Here is a 20,059-nt window from a genome sequence, read left to right as displayed (position 1 = left end):
TAACGGAACGGAGGCAATCGTACTCGCCATTTGAAGTCGGTGTCATTCTTCCTTATTCGGGGAGTATAGCAGCACGCCTGTCAGCCCAAAGTCAAATTCGTGATCCGTGTCCTGTCCGTTGACGCTCGCCATGGCTAGTATGCCGTAATCAGGTTGTTACTGGCGTCGATACTCATGTGCCCGTTGGCACTCCAGTTGGGTTAGTGTACTCTTATCGCTCAGTTCTTTGATTACTAAAATCGGATCTTAGCAGAAGCGGCACAGAATCGTTTCCTCGGAGTTATGAATTATGACTTTTTATAGGTTTAGCAGAACCCAATGCTGCCACAACTCCACCATTCCTACCAAGAATCCCCAACTCACAGTAGGTCCGAGGGGAGGAGGTCATTACGCCCCTGACCTTTTGTCCCTGTTGCCGCTGTGTGTAGGTTTGTGTGTAAGTATTTGAAATTTCTGGAAAAATTGATTCCAGAAACCCGATACTTCTTAATTCTTCGATTAACCCTACGGAAATCCCGTAGTGCAGTGTATAACGTTTCTAAAATCTAACGAAAACGTTCTAGAGTTCCTGGCGATCGCCTTATTTATTCGTGCCTCTTGTTTTCGATTTTTTTTCTATTTGAATATTTCTCGTTATTTGAACTCTTTGATCCCTGCATCCATGGATTACGTTATCCAATGTTTCATAATCCACAAGCTACGTGAGATTCATCTTGTATGAGGAATTTTTATATGGGTAAATGCGTCCGTGACCGTTGCGAGGTCAAACCATCATATGATTCCGTAACGATAAGAAGAAGTCTTCCAAGACAATTCCAATTTTTTTTATTTGTTTATTGCTAAGATTCCATAGAAATTTACAAATCGAATACCGATTCTAGTAATTATCTTCGAATTCCATGGACCACGATGAATTCAGCCGTTTCGATTCCGGAGGTTCTAAAACTGATTAGGTTTCTGGATCCAAAACATCTAAAGTGTCCAAAACTATTACAAAATGTTATAGTTATGAGGTTTATGATTTGCGGGTACACGGGATTGTTAATGTAGTTTTTAGTTGGACAATTAATTGCTAAGTGCAGACTGTTTTGAAATGACCAGACATCTTTATTCTTCTGAAGTTCGACTTTTTTTATAGACCTAGATAGTGTTCATCTTGGAACGGATTTCCGCTCAAGCAAGTCCGGTTGATGAGATCCTGATTGTTGGTGATTTCAATTTCTCCGGATTAAAATGGCGCTCTGCTTCTGACGGATTTATGTTCGCTGATCCCGAATTGTCATCTTTTCATGATGGTATCACCAGTTTGCTTGACTGCTGCGCCAAACGAATAATGTGGTGAACGAGAACAACAGAATCCTTGATCTCTGTTTTTCGAGCAAATCTGACTACGCGCCAAAAGTTACCGCAGCACCGTTCCCCCTGGTAAAGACTGTTAGACATCACCCTCCCCTGCATATATTGCTTGAAGCGATTCGAGTGAAGCATGACTGCAATGCTTCTGACACCGTCAGCTATAATTTTAGAAAAGCCAACTATAATAGCATTATTGACTTCCTGTCGAATATCCACTGGACTGAAATTCTCGACAATGATGATGTCAACGTTGCAGTGCAGACCTTCTCCAATGTTATGAGCTATGCTATCGATCGCTATGTACCCAAAAGAAGTGGCCTTCAATCTAAGCACCCAGCGTGGTACACTGCCGAGCTGAGACGGTTAAAAGCGACTAAAAGAGCCGCTCTGAAGAAGTACTCCAAGTTTGGGGGCTACGTGCTGCGACAACACTACGTTCATGTTAACCAAGTCTATAAAAAGACATCGAAGCGTTGCCATGCCGATTACTTGCGAAACGTGCAACGTAAGTTGAAGTCCGAACCTAAAACATTCTGGAAGCATGTAAACGAGCAAAGAAAGGAATCCGGGTTGCCTTCAACGATGAGCTATGGAGGACGTATGAGCACTAGTTTACAGGAGATCTGCCAACTATTCTCTGAAAAGTTCGCGAGTGTTTTCTCCAACGAGACTCTGACAACGACCCAGGCTTCACGCGCGGCTCTCAATGTACCTCAATCATACCAGTCTTTGAACTCTATCAATATCGACAATAATATGGTACAACTGGCGATTAGCAAAATGAAAGCTTCAACCTCGGCAGGCCCAGATGGTATACCAACTATTATTCTAAAAAAATGCTCTGCTGGTCTAATTGAACCTCTTTGTCATCTGTTTCAATTGTCGCTATCAACCGGAGTATTTCCCGAACTCTGGAAATCGTCCTTCATGTTTCCAGTTCACAAAAAAGGTGATAAAAAGGTAGTTGACAATTACCGTGGTATTACAACGCTAAGCGCAGTTCCTAAGCTGTTTGAAATGGCTTTGTTGGAACCCATCTCCAGCCACTGCAAACAGTATATCTCCGAGACTCAGCATGGATTTATGCCGAAACGTTCAACATCTACGAATCTTCTGTCGTTCACAACATATGTTACAGATGCTATGTCGGACGGCCTTCAAACTGACGTTATCTACACGGATCTTTCAGCTGCTTTTGACAAGATAAATCACGTTATTGCAGTGGCAAAATTGGATAGACTTGGCTTTGGTACTAATATTCTCCGTTGGATGCAATCGTATCTCAGTGATCGTCGTCTAGCAGTCAAGATAGGTGATTGTGTATCCGAAGAGTTCTTTGCTTCATCTGGTATTCCGCAAGGCAGCCATCTCGGTCCATTGATTTTTCTTCTGTATTTCAACGACGTTAACTTTTGTTTAGAAGGACCACGGTTGTCTTTCGCCGACGACCTCAAGTTATACCATAGAATACGGAATACTGATGATGCAGCTTTCCTTCAACGCCAACTGGAACCCTTTGCGGAATGGTGCGAGATCAACCGAATGACCCTAAACCCCAAGAAATGTACGGTCATTACGTTCTCGAGGAAAAAAACGCCAATTCGATTCAATTACTGTCTAGCTGAATCCACAATTGACAGAGCGAATTGCGTCAAAGATCTCGGAGTTTTTCTCGATGAACAACTGACGTTTAAACAGCATATCAGCTATATTGTCGCAAAGGCATCACGCTGTTTGGGGTTCATAATGAGAATATCTAAGCACTTTTCAGATATTTACTGCTTGAAATCTCTCTACTGCTCACTCGTTCGATCAACTCTGGAATATTGTTCAGTTGTGTGGAACCCTCATTATCTCAACGGTGTCCATCGAATTGAGACAGTACAGCGCAGATTTGATCGGTTTGCCCTTCGTCGATTGCCTTGGAGCAACCCTCACCAGCTGCCAAGTTATGAAAGCCGGGGTTTGCTTATTGGACTCGATACATTGCAAGTGCGACGGGATCTATTCCGTGCTATGACGATTTCGGATATTTTGCAAGATCGAATTGACTGCCCCGAGCTTCTCAGTGCGATAAATATGAATGTTCGCCCTCGCGCCCTTCGCAATAATTTATTCCTCCGATTACCTCTTCGCCGGACTAACTATGGAGTAAACGGTGCCATCATTGGTTTGCAGCGGACCTTCAACAGAGTGTCATCCGAGTTCGATCTTCACATTCCACGTAGCAGATTACATGTTGACTTTTTAAATAGATTAAGAAATTATCATTAGGACCACACTGTGTCTGTTGATATTAATTAATTAATAAATATATTTGTGATCTTAACCATAGAGAACAATCATCAATTACAATTGTAATAATCAATACTACAAAAAGTCGAAATGTTTAAAAAATCTCTAAAGCATCACACACGGCAACACTGACCAAACCGCGGTTCCTTTTTCGAGACCACCGATGCTCCCGAATGAAAGCAAACAATCGAGCAAGAGAGCGACCAATTTGGGACAGTTCTTCACTTAGGCTGTACGGGATGTGTGTGGATATGTTGAAGGAAGGATGTCACTGTGCTTCAACTTCGGTTTGCTCCAACGGATTACTCCGTGAGGGTGGCAGGGGTGATGGGTGCCTGTAAGTGTGGCTCAGCAGTTTTTTTTTTTCGTTTCTGCCCCACCAACTTTCGGGAAACCGATTGCCATTGCTTAACTTGCAGTAGTAGCCGATGATAGAGGCAAACTGTGCAGCAAGGCTTTCCGGCTATCGGCTGGACAACCTCACATCAACAGCAAGTGAACAATTTTAGCATACAGCGACAGAGCATATATTGATTTTGATAGTTTTTGCCGCGCTTTTTTGGGTTCCTGGAATAGGGAGTTGTGGGAACGGGGCACAGCAAACTAGTTCAGCCTAACGAGCTCGGATCGATATGTGGGGTACACGGACAGGACAATAGACGGAAGGCCGACGGTGACGGAGCAAGGGGTCCCTGAGCTGACGGTGATGAGTCTGGAGGGATGATGTGTGCATGTGTTTTTTTTTGTTGGCGCAAGGACCAGCTGAAACGATTTTCTCGTTGTAAATGGATTTTTGATTGAAGTTGTTAACTTTTATTGTACACAAATCGACAGTTTTGCCGGAATGGGTGGTAGATTGGATTTTTTTTTGTGTCGGATGTTTCGGATCGGACCGAACGTTCGCTACAAGGTAATTGCATTTGCTTTATTGTTGACTTTAATGGAACTATTGAAGGTGTGGTGTATCGCGAAATTTCATATTCTCGTTGAAGACCGTACAGTATTTGGAACAGTAAGAGTTTAGATACAACTGTTATGTTTTCAGACGTAGTCTTCATTCTAAAGAATTATTTATGTTGAAGGTTTTTGGATTTATTTGAACTTGAAATCTGTTTTTTTCTGACATGTTAAATTTGCTAAAATGCTAAAATTTCATAGCCTGGACCTAACCAGCTGATATCACTCCATCCTACAGCTGTGTTAAAGTAATAAGGAGGTACATGGTACTGAAGCTTTAAACCATCTGAAAACATCGTTTCTTTTTTGCTGAAACTGGAACATTCAATAGTACTATGTACACACTTAATTTGTTCTGCCCAGTCTCAGTTCTTTTCTAAACTGAAACTAGCAGCACTGCTTCGGCGAAATTAAATCGTACTAATTACAATAACTTCAGTTCTGAGGATAGTACTTATAACTATCATCAAATGAGAGATAATAGCATCAGTTATTGGTGTTACTTGTTTTTGTGACATAATCTTGCCGAAATCAAAAGTTCTGTTTAGAAACATTTTTGTTTTAAAAAAACATGAACAAAAAGTGGTTAATTCCACTATATTTCCACCACACCCGCTCAATATTTCGCTACATTCCACTATTATCCGCTATAATAATCGATGAGGAGGCTTCAGATCTAGTAATAATCGCTGTTCAAACTGTCAAAATAAATATGTGGAATATGGTACAAAAGTTGATCGATTTTTTTTTCCAAAACTAGTCAGATGGAAGGATTTTCAGGTATCTAGGGGGGAAATTAAATAGATCAAATGTGTTGGGGTGATCAGCTGTCGTTGTGTGTGATTCTCGCTTTGCAGGCAGGGTACGATCACCGTCGCCAGTGGGATAATCATATGTTATTTCTGGGATGTCACCATACCCAGGGATAGCATAAAGGTTAGCGCATTGGGCCGGAGTCTCAAAGGTTGCGAGTTCGAATTTTGCCTCTGGGGGGAATTTTTTTCACATGATTGCTTAGCTTCACTCACCATTTCCGATCGTTTTTCCCCGTTGGATACCACCAAGTCCTAAATAAGGTATTGGCACTAAAGTCAAAAGACCAAAAATTGAATTATTAGGATTTTCACACTTCTAAGTGTATATGAAAATGTGACAACACTGAATACATCGTGATGCTACTGTTCGCTGGTCGATGGGTCTAGTTGGAAAGTATGACAGGTTGGTTGAAGCTTCAGATAACTTTTATTGGATTGATGCAGGTATGAAACGATTAGTGTGTGTGCTACCGTAAATATTTTGGTTTTTAGAATTTGTTACCTTTTCATACGCAACGTTATTCAAAATCTGGCCTTAGCTAAAATGATGAACAGGCTAGCATATATATTCCCAGTCGACGAAGGAACTTACCTGAAATTAAACATAAAGAGAATATGTTAAGTTAAAAGTATAGAAAGAGGTAGATGATCATAAATAATGGCAGAGATGGTGGGAAGTTAAAAATATACATTGCGACCATTGCATTAGAATATATATTGAATATCGATGGCGCACTGCTTAACTTATTCGGAATAGTCATTTGGCACTATAGCAGTACTTTTTTGTTTCTGCATCCAAAATTCGCGTCTAGACAAACTTACCGGACACCGTAGTGTAGTACTGCGATTGTTCGAAGAAAAACTATGGACATTCTTGAGAAAGGGTAACTTTACTGATCAAAACGTCGGGACTTTTGTTTTGATGAACGATTGTGTTGTTGAATATATTTCAGATTGATTTAGAAGAAATCATTTCATTTTCAATTTTAAGAGTTATCATTTAAATTCAAAATAGCGGCAAGCATGTGTAGAAAAATCAGCCTAAAAATTCGTCTCTTCTAGGTACTAAAGAACCGGTTTTTGGCAAAAATTTCAGATGATTCAACCAAAAAGATCCTTACAAAAAGAATCCGTTCTGAACATACGAACAGACGTTTCTGAAATTAATTACCGATAAAACCACACACAGAGCCATATAAGAACCCATCTTAAGCAATAAATCGGCACAATTCCTTCCATCTCCGTTCAATACTATCTACGGCACCTAGCACCCTATAAATCAGCCTCAAATCAAACACATCAATCTCATCAACGATTTTGTAGCTCGGTCTCTCGTGATGGTATTGCTCCGGCTCAGACATGTGCACCATCGTATACATACATATTGAATCTGCCTTAAAGCACCATACGCACAGGTGTGGAGCAATATTTCTTGATTTATGGTCAAACAATCAAATTGATTAGCGAACACATCGAGTTCGTCAAATTTCTCACACACATCAAGCAAGTCTTGAAGCAACGCCCGGCCCCAGCATTATAGCAACAGCACCCATTCACCCTGGATGGATGGAGAAATGTTTTCGCACCGGCAAAAGCCTGCATGCCATTCGGATGCTTCATCTCATTTAGGGGCCACCCAGTTCGCCGGTACAATGTATTTACCGACCGAACCAATCAATCGAGTCGCATGTTACGGCACTAACTAGACGGAGTGAGAGAGAAAGAGGAAGACTAATCTGTTGGATGGTTGTAATAATTCCAGAGTAGTGATGTGTACCAGAAGTGATTGCCAGTGATGACGATTTATCACTGGAAAACTTATTGGAACATAGGCATAAAGCTTTGGGATTCAAACGGACGGCTGGCTAATCGGACTACAGTTGGGGACGACACTCTTGCTGACTGGCCACACGGGGGCTCTAGCAAACAAATTCTACGATTTTGCGAATTGTAGCTAGATGGATAGTTCGCTACCGTTTCTGGTCTCGTTTCACGCGGCTTTTCAATGCAGGTAGGTGACGAGGTGTTCGATTGCAGAAGAAGCTGCACTGGCAGCAACAACAATAACAAACACTCGCTTAAGTTGCACCGAAGAGAATGACAATAATGATGTTGCTGCAGCGCCCGATGGCGAAGTGGCAGCCCGAGTAGAGTTTGACAGTAAATTTGATAGGTTAAGTGGGAAAACTCTTTTTATTAATAATATTGTTCCTCTAAGTTCCTAACAAAAATATTTTTAAATATTCAGGTTCGCGGGATGTGTAAAAAATGAAATTTCATCAAGTTATATTTTTCACTGTTAATTGTTTCTGGCAGCACTGCTCCAGCGCAATTCAATTTGACTACTAGTAATAATTTCATTCCTACGGACAATATGTATAACTGATATTGCCCAAATGTAAAATTTTAGTTTCATTTATGAGCTTTATTGCGTTTGAGAGCCATTTTGCTGTAACCAAAATTTATAGTTGTTTAAAAACGTGATTGTTTGCAGTAATATTAATATTGAAAATCTTCAATGTGCATGAACAATGCAATCGAGCTTTATATGAGCAGTATTAATACATAAAAGCACAGGTGAATTGTAGCATTAGCTCTATATACTATATAGCTCGTATACGTATATAAAGCTGATATAATGCATATAAACCTTAAGGACTCTAAAGTATTTTTGATCTACATATATTTTTAATGCTATTATATAACAAATATAAAGCCAATATAATTCTGAAACCGCGCTGTGATATTATTCGTTTTGCGTATTCCCTTGTTTGAGTATTACATTCGTCATATTTCATTGCATTTCAACATATCCAATCCTAGGTAGTAATCGAAGCACACGCGCCGTGAATGACGATGCAAGGTATATCTGTTAGAGCCACACTACTTGCCAATTTCGTAAAATATTCTCCATATTGTATGAGTATCGAGTATCATAGTTATTTTGAATCGTTAGTAAAGGTTCCATTACAATTCTGATCATTATTGAAGCTATCTAATAGCATGCTTAGTGTCGATAATAGGTTTTCAAATTTGACAGTTCTACATTGGTGCTTTATAAAAGCATTAGTAGTGCAGCAAACGGGCTGTCAATCTCTGCACAGTAGCAGCACTAAATTTCGCCTTTTCTAGCACTATATCAGCATTGAATTAGAATAAAGGGCTTAACAGCTCTCAAATGACTGCTCTATATGTAGATTTGAAACAAATATATGGCTACTTTAAAAATCTCATTGGAAACTTGGGGGTACCCGAATATTAAAAAGATTATATTTTTGCCAAATGTCTTTTGGACTCTTTGATTTAAATTCAGCAGCTCATGCACTTTTTCACACTGATTTTCAATGGCATGTCCCATTACTGGAATCGTGGACTTCAGTGGTGATATGGGTGTCAACGTTGTGTGCAGGAACATGGACACAGTACTCATTCGTAGGGATCTTGTCTTCAGTAATGCCATTTGCATTTGTGTACCTCTAAATTGGTTTGGGAGTGCATTCAATTGCTACAGCAGGTGGCTAAAAAAAGTATGGTGAATCTTTTATGGGTACCTGGGCACTGCGGAATTGAAGGCAATGAAAAGGCAGACTTGCTAGCAGGAAATGGATTATCAAAATTATTCCTAGGGCCTGAACCATTTTGTGGGGTCTCAGAGTGCACCATAAAAATAGAATTTAAGAACAGGAAAAATTCAATTATAGACGACATTCGAAAAAATAATACTACTCCAAAAGATTTATCTCACCAAATAAAAGAATAACTCAAAGACTGCTTAGTATGTGTAAGAAGGATTTAAGTACTTTCGGTGATTTAGTAACAGGGTACTGCTCCAGTAAATATTACCTTAAGCAACTAGGCAAAATAGAAGATGATACCTGCGCTTCTGAAACCTGGATAGGGAGAACTCAGAACATTAACTGTGTAACTGTGTAGCACTTTTTCACACAAAAAAAGCATATTCTTCGATAAGGGGGTAACACAACCCTTAGATGTATGAATGACTGCACCCAGTAAGGCGATACACTTTATCCGTTCTATAACACTTTACTGGAACCATGCCTATTGTCTGCAGATGGGAATCACTCAGATTAATAGTGATACAACACCCTGATGCGGCATACAACAAAAAGAGGCCTGCCACAATAGTTCCAAACACTGGTCGCAGTGGAATATGTACCCAAAAAAAATGCGATTTGCTTGCTCAATAATAAAAACCACATTCATGTGCTAATCTGGGCGGACTTTTGAAATTTAAATCTCGGCCGAATATCATTCCGTCAAATCTTTCGAAAATCAAAGATGGCTAATCAAAGTCTCATCAGATAAGATGGTTACTTTCGACAATTCTGTCCATAATTAAAGTCAAACCGGTTCTTCGGAAATAGCTAAACGTATAATATCATAGACTGCTGTAGAATTTGATACACAGAGAAGAGAGAAATCATCGAATGGTCCAATAACAAGAATATGCAATCATCTGAGGAAATTTCAAAAATTGTGGAATCCATATCGGCAGGATTCCTTAAAAATCACAAATAGTGCTCTATTACCGTAACATACTTACGAGAGCTTAGATCTCATGTATAAATTAAACTGATCCATTTTTACACTCAAAATAGATGAGTTCCTGATTCAAAGTCATCCAAAAGTGTCCAACTCGTTGAAAATAGTCTACAGTTAGAAATTCAGCTTCACGGACTTAATACCGAGGTCGTTTCACTACAAATTTTTGTTTAATACAACGAAGTTTTCAGCAGGTGGATTATTATCGGAAGCTGAAAAGGAGCTTAGGTTTACGAAAGTCGTCTTAATCCCATTCCATCACCTACGCAATTCAGTACTGATATCATTCAATACATTAGCACAAGCAGAAGGTTTCGTTTTACAGAATAATGTGGCATCCAGGATAACTTAAATCCACTACTACTTGATTTCACAAGTCAAATACACGAAACTTAAATTACATACACTGCCCATGATCGCATATTTGTCCCGATTTCTATGAGATTCACTATTTATATGGGACTGATTTGCGATCATGGACAGTACAACACGCTATGCAGGATAACTTCCTACGTACCAGTTGTGTAATTAATATAAGCGATATCAGACCTAAAACACAGTATCACCCATCACCTGAGCCTCGAATGGTTATTAGAACCTCCAGCACTCACGTCGTTGTAGTTCGTACGAGCATAAGCAGGGTTAATTTGTGGCTGATATGCTGGTCATAATAAGATCTGTAAAAACAAGATCCAGCAGCACCAAATTTACAGGCAGCCCTATCAACGTATATACTAATAGCTCTGATGGCGGGTTCGCACTCGGGATCGGTAAGTGTAAGAAGCAAGAGAGGTTATCTGATCGCGAGCACAAGACAGCTTGAACAGTGACTGTCGAGACATAGTTGGCGAGCAAACACATGTTTCTCCACCGCGAAAGAAGATCTTCACGCGTAATATCAAGGTGTGTACATGAGGTCCAATGTACACTTAATGACTTATTTATTTTTGTTTTTAATATTCTAAATATTTAAATGCCCCACGCTGCGTTAAGTTCCCGTAATAAGCCGTGTCCAATAAACTATTTAAATAAAACCATTTGAATGCGACCGTTCTGTAATTTGTTTCGCCCACTAGCTGAAATCAACGATACAAAAAAATTGCCATCAAAATTTACAAAAAATAAAAACTTATCAACTGGCTCAGACCAGAAGCTCGAATCGCCCAGATTGATATTGGCAAATCAATGAATTCTGTCCATACCGCTTTGTTACTTACTCACTGTAAACACAGCAAAATGTCATTGATCTCCTACTGTGAAACTGAAACGAGTGAGTCAGAGAAGAAAAAGTTACCTCACAAAGGGAAAATATTAATGAATGAAAGAAATTGAAAGGGGCAATCTGCTTCAGGAGGCGAAAAAAACTGTTTTTGCGTTTTTTTAAGTGAACAAAAGAATTAGTTTCAGTCTGCTTCCTCATCTCGTAAAGATCAGAAGTCAAAAAGTGCACCACTTTCGAAAAGTATACAAACAAAAACAATACTACCCGTGCCGCACCGCTCTATTGTGTACGTGTAACATATAGATACAGCAAGTGAAGCGAGCCTACCACAAAATAAATTTCGCCCGTTATGGAAGAGCACAATCGCAATTAAGTTTTCATAGACTCGTCGTAGACCTACAATGGAACTTGTTCTTACAGAAGTTACGCATATACAGCTACATCATACAAGACAAGTAGTACTAATAACGTTCAACTCCAGTAAGATTCTTAGCAAAGGAAAACACGTCTCCGTGTATATGGGCCATGATCCAACGGAAACTCGCCTACATGATCTGGCGTACCACGTACCAGTACGGATTATATTGAAAGATTCATGTCGAAGTATGGAGAAATAAAATCTAGGGGGGGGTGTAGGCGTAGCGTAGTTGGTAAATCAATTGTGTTGCACGCAGCGCACCTGGGTTCGAGCCCCGACCCCGCACATAGGGTTAGAAATTATCATAAGAGATTTTTCTAACCCGAAGAGGCGAATGACCTTAAGGTAAAAACCTCTATAATCGAAATAAAAAAAATTAAAAATAAATCCGTTTCTAACGACACTTGAAGAAACCTTTTCCCTGGCATTGTCAACGGTGTTCGGATGGTGCAAATGCGGCTGAATCAACCTATACCATCTTGACTTTCAAGCGCAGATCATCTCAAGGTGTTATCTACATACAAAGAATCCTACGCACATACCCTGGACAGACATCCACGTGCCAATTCTGTAACCAACACTACCGTAAGCCATGCGCCAAAAGAACTAAAGAAAATGTATCTACTACAACCAACACCATCAAACAAGCTTTGATATCTGCTGGTACACCACAAACAGCTGACCGAAAAAATAAATGCCGGACAAACAATCTTCCTGTCCCCAAGCCAATAGTTAACATACCTAGGGATGAAATAAACAAGAATGAAGACGACTATACCGGAATCACTCGAAAACACAAAAAGCACCAAACATGTAACAGCGAAAATAGAAGTTTTAGCGACGACGACATGGACAGAAACATTAGCGAGGGAGGAGGCTGACGGTGTGATCAGTAAACCCGATCAGAAACACATACCAAAAGAATTTCAAAACTGGGCGTGGGCGTAGCGTAGTTGGTTAATCGATTGCCTTGTACGCAGCGCACCTGGGTTTGAGTCCCGACCCCGCAAATAGGGTTAGAAATTTTTCATAAGAGATTTTTCTAACCCGAAGAGGTGAATGACTTTAAGGTTAAAACCACTATAATCGAAACAAAAAAAAATCAAAACTATACCTCACTCTGTAGCTTAACTATAATAACTATAATTCTCTGTTATTTTAACTACTATCGAGACCAAATTTAAGACATATCATGGTACGTCAATTGTATTCTGTTATATTTTTATTATTTTATTTAGATCGGAATGGGTAAACCTGATTGTTGGTCACCACCAGGAAAGGAAATTAAGAAGCGGAAAGCCGTGCGCCCAGGGTAGTCAACAGATATAATATTCGATTTTTTATTGATTTTCCATCCATATTGAATTGCACAATTATTTTCAAAAAGGTGATTGGCCCTCGAGATTGAAGCCATAATAAATAAATATAAAATTAGCTTACGGAAAATTTTAACGCGTATTCAAAAAGCTCAAATATTTTTTTCGTTAAAAAAATAAGTGAAGCGGCTCGTCACTGCAGTATCTAATGGGTGGGAAAATGCAGTTTCTAATTCCTGATCAACACTAATATATTTTCCAATGAACCGAAAAAACAACTTGAGAAATGCGCGAAGTTGTAACATTTATTCGAGATTTTCAGTAATATGTGGAATTTCTTAATAAGTTTCTGAACTTAACGTGCCATTTTAAATTTATTAAAATCAGATTTTAACTGCGATATTAGGTTTATGTAAAAAAGAATTCATTTCTTTTCTTTTTCGTAGATTCCAATAGTTTAAAAAAATCTGTGCAGTAAACGCGAAAAACCCAGTGGATAAGTGGGTGAAATTTCCCACGACCCATCGTCCATGGTTCGCATACCTATTCGGTACTCCTGTGCGTTCCGGTTTGTATCATCAAAAACATATTAAATAGGGCTCTATTTTTAATGGAATGTTTTTAAATGGTTTATCTATTTATGTAAGCAAAGCTTGATTTTTTCGATCTTGCAAAGTAAACTTGCAACTGACCGACAGTTATTGATCTATAAGAGATTGTTAAGTTAAAAATGCTACTTTAGCTTGCGAAAGTCTTTCACATACAACTCCACCATGCAACAAATACTCTTCTGATAATATTAAACAGCTGCACGTGGATATGAAAGATGATAAAAACATAGTAAATTAAAAAAAAGTCATGCCAAAATACGGATAGGTTTGTTACGACTGAGACCCGGAGAACTTTTTCCAGGTTTTCTCGATGGAGCTCATGAGATCAGAATGCAGGTGAACAAACCTATCCCATCCTATCTCACGTTTGAACACAATCCACTTTAAGAAACCGTTACCTACAACCAAACAACACTCTGTGCATACCCATATTAAATAAGTACCTAGCAGTTCTGTACCCAGAAGGGACACTAGGGCAGTCAAAACCATGATAAGAAAACTTATTTACTAATATCAACAGCTTTCCACATTCGCTGCCAAACTAATAATTGCAACGTCATGTATCTCCAAAACAATAGTCAGCACATCCAGCGAAGTAATTAACAACACAAAAACGGCTATACTATAGATAATAACTCAACGTCCGATAGTGAATCTCGAAACGGCACTATTAAGAGGACAGACTGAAAGATCTACGGGCAGCAGTGGATATAGTAGTACATCATGTCCCGTTGAGAAAGTAGGTTTCGTTTACAAAACCACAATTAACTGTTTATTATACTTTTGGGCACAAAAGGGCAGGGTAAAGTCTATTTGCGTATATTCAGAAGCTGTATATATACCGAAATCTTGTCGTTTAAGTTGTTCTAAATACGAATACACCATGATTTATGTAAGGATGATACTCAGATGCACTTCGAAATTCAATATTAATAATACTATGTTTGACCAAATACTGCAAGGAATAAGCACTTCTGTTCAATATGAGCTATGACCGTTTGAAAACGCACGCTATTCAGAAGAAAATCTTGAAAGATTCCACTTTAATAAAACATGTTCGTGATAAATTGAGCAAACAATTTTGAAAAATATTTCATTTCCAGGAATATTTTTTTTTCAAATAGGCCCAATTATTCTGGGACTCTGCGAAATTTTGTATAATTTATGGAATAATGGCGAGAACGGCGTAGTTGGTAAGTCAATTACCTTATACTGGATCGATTCCCAACCCCGCACCCGAGTTAGATTTGTTTAGGATGAAAAAACAGGTGAAAATATCTATAATTGGAATTAAAACACTTTGAAAACTTTAAATTTTTAAAAATATCTAATATACCGATTGGATGCTAGTTTATCACATAAATGCTGCTTCCACTTGCTCGGGAAACAACTCCGATGTTTCCGTCATGCTACCGAAGACTATGTGATAATGATGCAGATGACGACGATGGTTATCGTGATAGGATTTCGCAAAGGACTTGTTGGAAACGAGATTTGAACACTTGTTATCATGCCACCTCCTACACTGTTCACTTCTTATGTCTCTCTATTGGATAATGCAACAACGTTTTGATGCACAGCCTAACAAGTGAGAATCCTGTCAGAGTGTCGTTTCGGAGACGGTTGGCAGGGCAAATAAGCCCTTCACTGTGAATATGATTATGTCATCAGCTGGAGTAGATGTACTTCTCTTGTACGATGACGATGAAATGCGTGACGAAAGCATATGTAGCTTACGCATGTTTCGGGAAGTGTCGGTAATTGGATACAATGTTCCAGTTAGCCCCTTTTCGCGAATTTGGCATCGAAACACGAAACGCTTCAAACTTATTGCATTCGAAACTAATTGAATCATTTACTTGGCAGACCGGTGAACCGTTTCACACTCGAAGCTTTCACACCCTGCTCGTGTACAGCAAACATCGATTATTTCCACTTAGGACAAACCACTCCAATCCTGGCGGAACGGAAGCTTCCGAGAATCACACGGCCACTGCGCTACCGTTCCGGGGTTCGCTCGTTCGAAACCAGTTTCCAACTCTGAAGACAGAAGGCAGAAACAGAAGGCACACCAACCTCGTGCATCTCTCGCTCGTTATTGATCCGAGGCTGATTCGCTGTAGCATCGCTGTTGGCAAGAAGCAATCGCAATAGGCAATTGAATTATTCAAATGAAATAATTGAAAATGGAAAATTACAATCAACATTCCGATGATTGGTGAGAATGGTCATCGCGAGCTTTGCAAGTCGATGCTTTCGGTCGATGGTTGGGCAGACGACGCCATCGAATGGCGCGGCGCAACGACGGCGGAAAATAAGTCGTCCGATGGGTATCGATCGCTCTTTTTCTGGATTGGCACTTGCCTATCTGTGCCTATCGGAATGGAGGTCTGAGCCATGATTGTTGGGTAAATAGCCTCATCCACAACAGCTGAGTTCAGCACAGTAGCACTTTTTCAAACGAATTTGTGGCAAAATATCGTTCATTCTTACTAGCAACTTTATGATCCTATGGTCATCAGTTCGATGATTTTCACGTGAATCAGTTTGAAAGCGGTTGGCCATTGATAATTTAATATGACTAATCATATTTAACAGTTGAAGTAGATCCCGGATTCAAATATAATAATCAATTTTTAAACGATATGAATTTATTTTATTTACTCATTCAATCGACGATGTGTTGATCGAGGTAGTGGAACGCTGTAAATAAATCACTTTTGGAAAAATGCAAGCTGTTATATTCAACTATAAAAAAATTGTTTGAAAAAATTGTACAGAACACATCGCAGCGTGTTTCAATAAGGGTAAACATACCTAATAAAATCAGTGGCGTAAAAATAGTCCCAAGGGTTGCAGGTTCGTATTCTGCCTCAAGAGGATTTTTTTCCACATAATTGCTTTCGCCTAACTCACCATTTCAATCGGTTTTCCCCGTTGAATGCCACCAAAAAGCCACAAAGAGCTGCTAAACCAATAACTGTGGATCAGGCATTAACAATTATTCACTCAACAACGATCCAGTGTCTTTAAACCAACAACCAGCAATAATGGTAATGAAGCGAATGCCGAAGAGGACGGATACAAAATAGCGACCAGTGCAGTGGTACCAACAGTTTTTCAAATATACCGGCATATTTTTCAAAAAAAATCTGGATCTTAAAAAATGGAAAAATCTTTCCCCGATAGAAAATGTATAGTAACTTCAGAAAGATGCGATATTCAGGTTCATTTTAATGTAGAACTCTGCGGCACAATCCTATAACAAATGGATTTCTAATGTGTATTAAAATATGAGAGAGCATAGAAAAATATTGCTAGTTAAAAACAGTTTAGTTGATCATGATCTTCAGCGATCTAATCGATGTTGGCAGCTAGTAAAATAATCTTTTGGGTCTAATAAAGGAGCGAAAATTGCGCAACTGTGCTTTGACCGTTCACTCCCATCGGTTATTATCCTTAGACTTGACAGACAACAATGTGCCTATGAAAGTGAGTTAGATGAATGTTTATTCTGCTAGCAGCTTGCTTATCGGTTGAAATTCAACAAACACATAGCTCACCAAATATACATGAGCGCACAACAAATGTCTCACTATATCATGGCGTTGGATGACTAGAACTAACTACAAACATTGGTCATTACACTGTTGAACGTTCCAATCATATGGAATATATCTTTTTGAATCAAACTCCCTGATCTCGCACAAACCAGAAGCTAAAAAGATATCACTCGATCACAGCAAAGTAAACGGACTAATTTTACCGGCCTAACTGCGTTACTTTTATTCGATAGTAACAGAATAGTCTCGTAGCATCATGGTGAGCAAGATGAGTGAGTCAAAAAACAAAGTGCACCTACTAAGAGAAATACGTGGTCGATGTTAGGCAAACTCAATGAAGACTGTGAGGTGGAACAGTTGTTAAAAGTGAAAATGAACCTTGATCTCGCGGTAGTGACCCACCTCCAACTGTATCGCACAAAAAATGTGATATTGATAACGTAAGCTATCGGATGCAGAAATCTTGATGGTGTTGAAAAACATGCAACACGTCGTCGTATATATTAAAACTCTGATCCCCGTCGATATGGACAAGGTTATTTCAGAAGTTCGCCTACACGATTTGGCAGCGTGTACCAGCTCCCAGTACATTAAAAAATTCAAATGCGGATACGGATACGGAAATACGTAAAAGTGGAATCCGTTACGGATGACAGCAGGAGAAACTTTCTCCCCGGAATTCTAAATGAGGTTCCTGTGGTTAGAATGCAGCTGTATCAACCTATTCCTTCCTACTAAACCTTCGAATACAAACCTTCTCATGGTATCCCCAACAATCAAAGAACGCTATACACATACCCTGGGCAGACGCCTACGTGTAGTTCTGCAACTAGACGACGCACTACAATAATCATCGATAAACTGGATACACAAGCAACATCAAAAAACAACCACGGGTAAGAACTAAAACCGCTCTAGCGACAACGACATGGACATACACAAGAACGAGGGAGAGTGCAGACTGAACAACCAACAAGCAATAGATGGTAAAGTGAACTCACCCCCGAGAAAGACCACGCGCAACAGCAAACAGTGTGCTCAAGATGACTTATGATGAAATGGTTTTCGAATTTTTCTTTTAATTTTGTCAATATGAAATGTATCTGTTTCTGTCTATCTGTATTCAAAGAATTATATTATTTTTAAATAAACAATATTAATAACTATAATAACAATAATAACCTATTTGTATGTCAGAAGCTATATTTTAAAAATCAACATTTTTTATTTGTCTTGCCCTGCTCCGCATCCATTATCTATGCAGTAGTTTGTTCTGACCATTAATTATTCAATTGTTTCAAATGGTTTATTTGACACGGCTCGTCACAAGAGTTTCAATGAGCCATGAGTATTTTATTTATTTAATGTGACTAGGCTTTTATTTCCTCTAGTTCTTGCTCAAGCCACGGGGACTATTTGGGCTGGGCTCCGAAGCCCTCTTTTCTTGACTAGCTCGAGTTTGATGCAACGAGACTTAAACTCACTCTGCACCATTTAGAAGAACAACCACGGCGTGTATGTGTTTAGCAGGCTGACCGGCGAATGCTGAGACGAATCGGTAAACGGTCGGCTGCTTTAAATCTTTAAATAACCAGCAAAGCAATCATTACAAAAATAATTCACCGCTGGAGTTTCTTTGAGCATTATTCCAGGATCGATATTTAGCGTTAAAATCACTAATTACGAAGAATTTCGACAGATTTCTTGGAAGTTGTAAGTCTCCTTTCAAGAAATTAATTTGCTCGCCAGTGCACTGAAAAGGCAAATACGCCGCAGCAATAAAAATGATACCAAGATCAGTTTCAACTTCGAAACCCAAAACTCTCGACCACCTGGGTGTCAAGAGACGGCAAGACGCGATGTTTGGTTCTGCCATTACACGTTATTACAATTCCTCCGACGAATCCAACAATTCGATCAAAAGTTTTGGTCACAACGGCTATATGCACATTATGCACCTTTAAGAAGTTGATGAATTCGTCTTCGACGGCGTTTAGGGTGAACGAGCATTCCGTTTTAATAATTTTGAATGACTGTTTAAAATCGTGACTAAACTTTAAAATCGATATTATATTGTTAGCATATTCCCATCCAGTTTGAAAAGCTCAATCATGAAGGTAGAATTGATCATTGCAGTCATCAATTGAAACATTAATTGCAGCAAAAAAAAATTTTTTTTCTTCCGTTATGCTAGTTCATTGGAGCAAAGGAAGCATTGTGTGGAAATGAAATTGGAGGTGTAGTAGTTATTGTTCTTTTAGCTGTTGAAGCATGGGGTGGTGTGACGGAGATAGAAGATCTATGTAGAAATGACCTCAAAATTGTGTATTGTACATGAGGAACTCCACGAAGATCCGTCCTAAAATCTTTAAAATCGTGACCGACCATCTTAGATTCCAATGAAACTGTACACGTTTCACCGTCATGCAAGACTAAATATTTTCCACAGGTAATAAGATTATTTTGACTCAAGAGCAACTTTTCAAAAGGGCGTAAACGTTTCTATGTGTATGAATTTCAAATTTTTTTTGTTCGATTACTGTATTTTATACAGCAAAACTATCTGAGAACGAGTTACAGGGAATGAATACTTCTGTCCGAAAAAAATATACACTGAAAAAATGTTGTGTCATTTTTCAAAAAAACAAAAATTTGTGATAAAAATTTAAATTGCAAAAAATCCCATTTTTTAAAATTTTTATATTTTGTTACCAAAACCTAAAGAGAAAAGAAACATTTTGAATGTGGTTGCATGATGGAGAAAAAATCGGTTTAAAAGATTTCCTAACAATAACTTCGTACATGTTTTTAAATTTCATACTAATAGACATACAAAATTGTAATTCTATTACAGAATATAATTCTAAGCACCATTTAAAATCAAAATGCATTTAACAAAAATCTTCCAAAATGCGATAGTTTTCGAGATATTTGAAATTTTGC

General features: G+C 38.8%; 1 protein-coding gene across 2 annotated transcripts in view; it reads right to left on the bottom strand.

Annotated features, from left to right (window-relative positions):
* The window catches only part of LOC131691337 (MOXD1 homolog 2-like), a 611,999-nt gene that overhangs the window by 490,623 nt on the left and 101,317 nt on the right, over positions 1–20,059 (bottom strand). Inside the window, exon 2 of one of the 2 annotated variants that reach the window (XM_058977649.1) lies at positions 5,926–6,015. The exons of the other annotated variant lie outside the window; for it this stretch is intronic. The gene's annotated coding sequence lies outside the window, so the exon portion shown is untranslated. The remainder of the gene's footprint in view (positions 1–5,925; positions 6,016–20,059) is intronic. 2 annotated transcript variants of the gene reach the window in all.

Source organism: Topomyia yanbarensis, chromosome 3, assembly GCF_030247195.1.
Source record: "Topomyia yanbarensis strain Yona2022 chromosome 3, ASM3024719v1, whole genome shotgun sequence".
NCBI lineage: Eukaryota > Metazoa > Arthropoda > Insecta > Diptera > Culicidae > Topomyia > Topomyia yanbarensis.
This window is presented reverse-complemented; position numbering and strand designations above follow the sequence as displayed.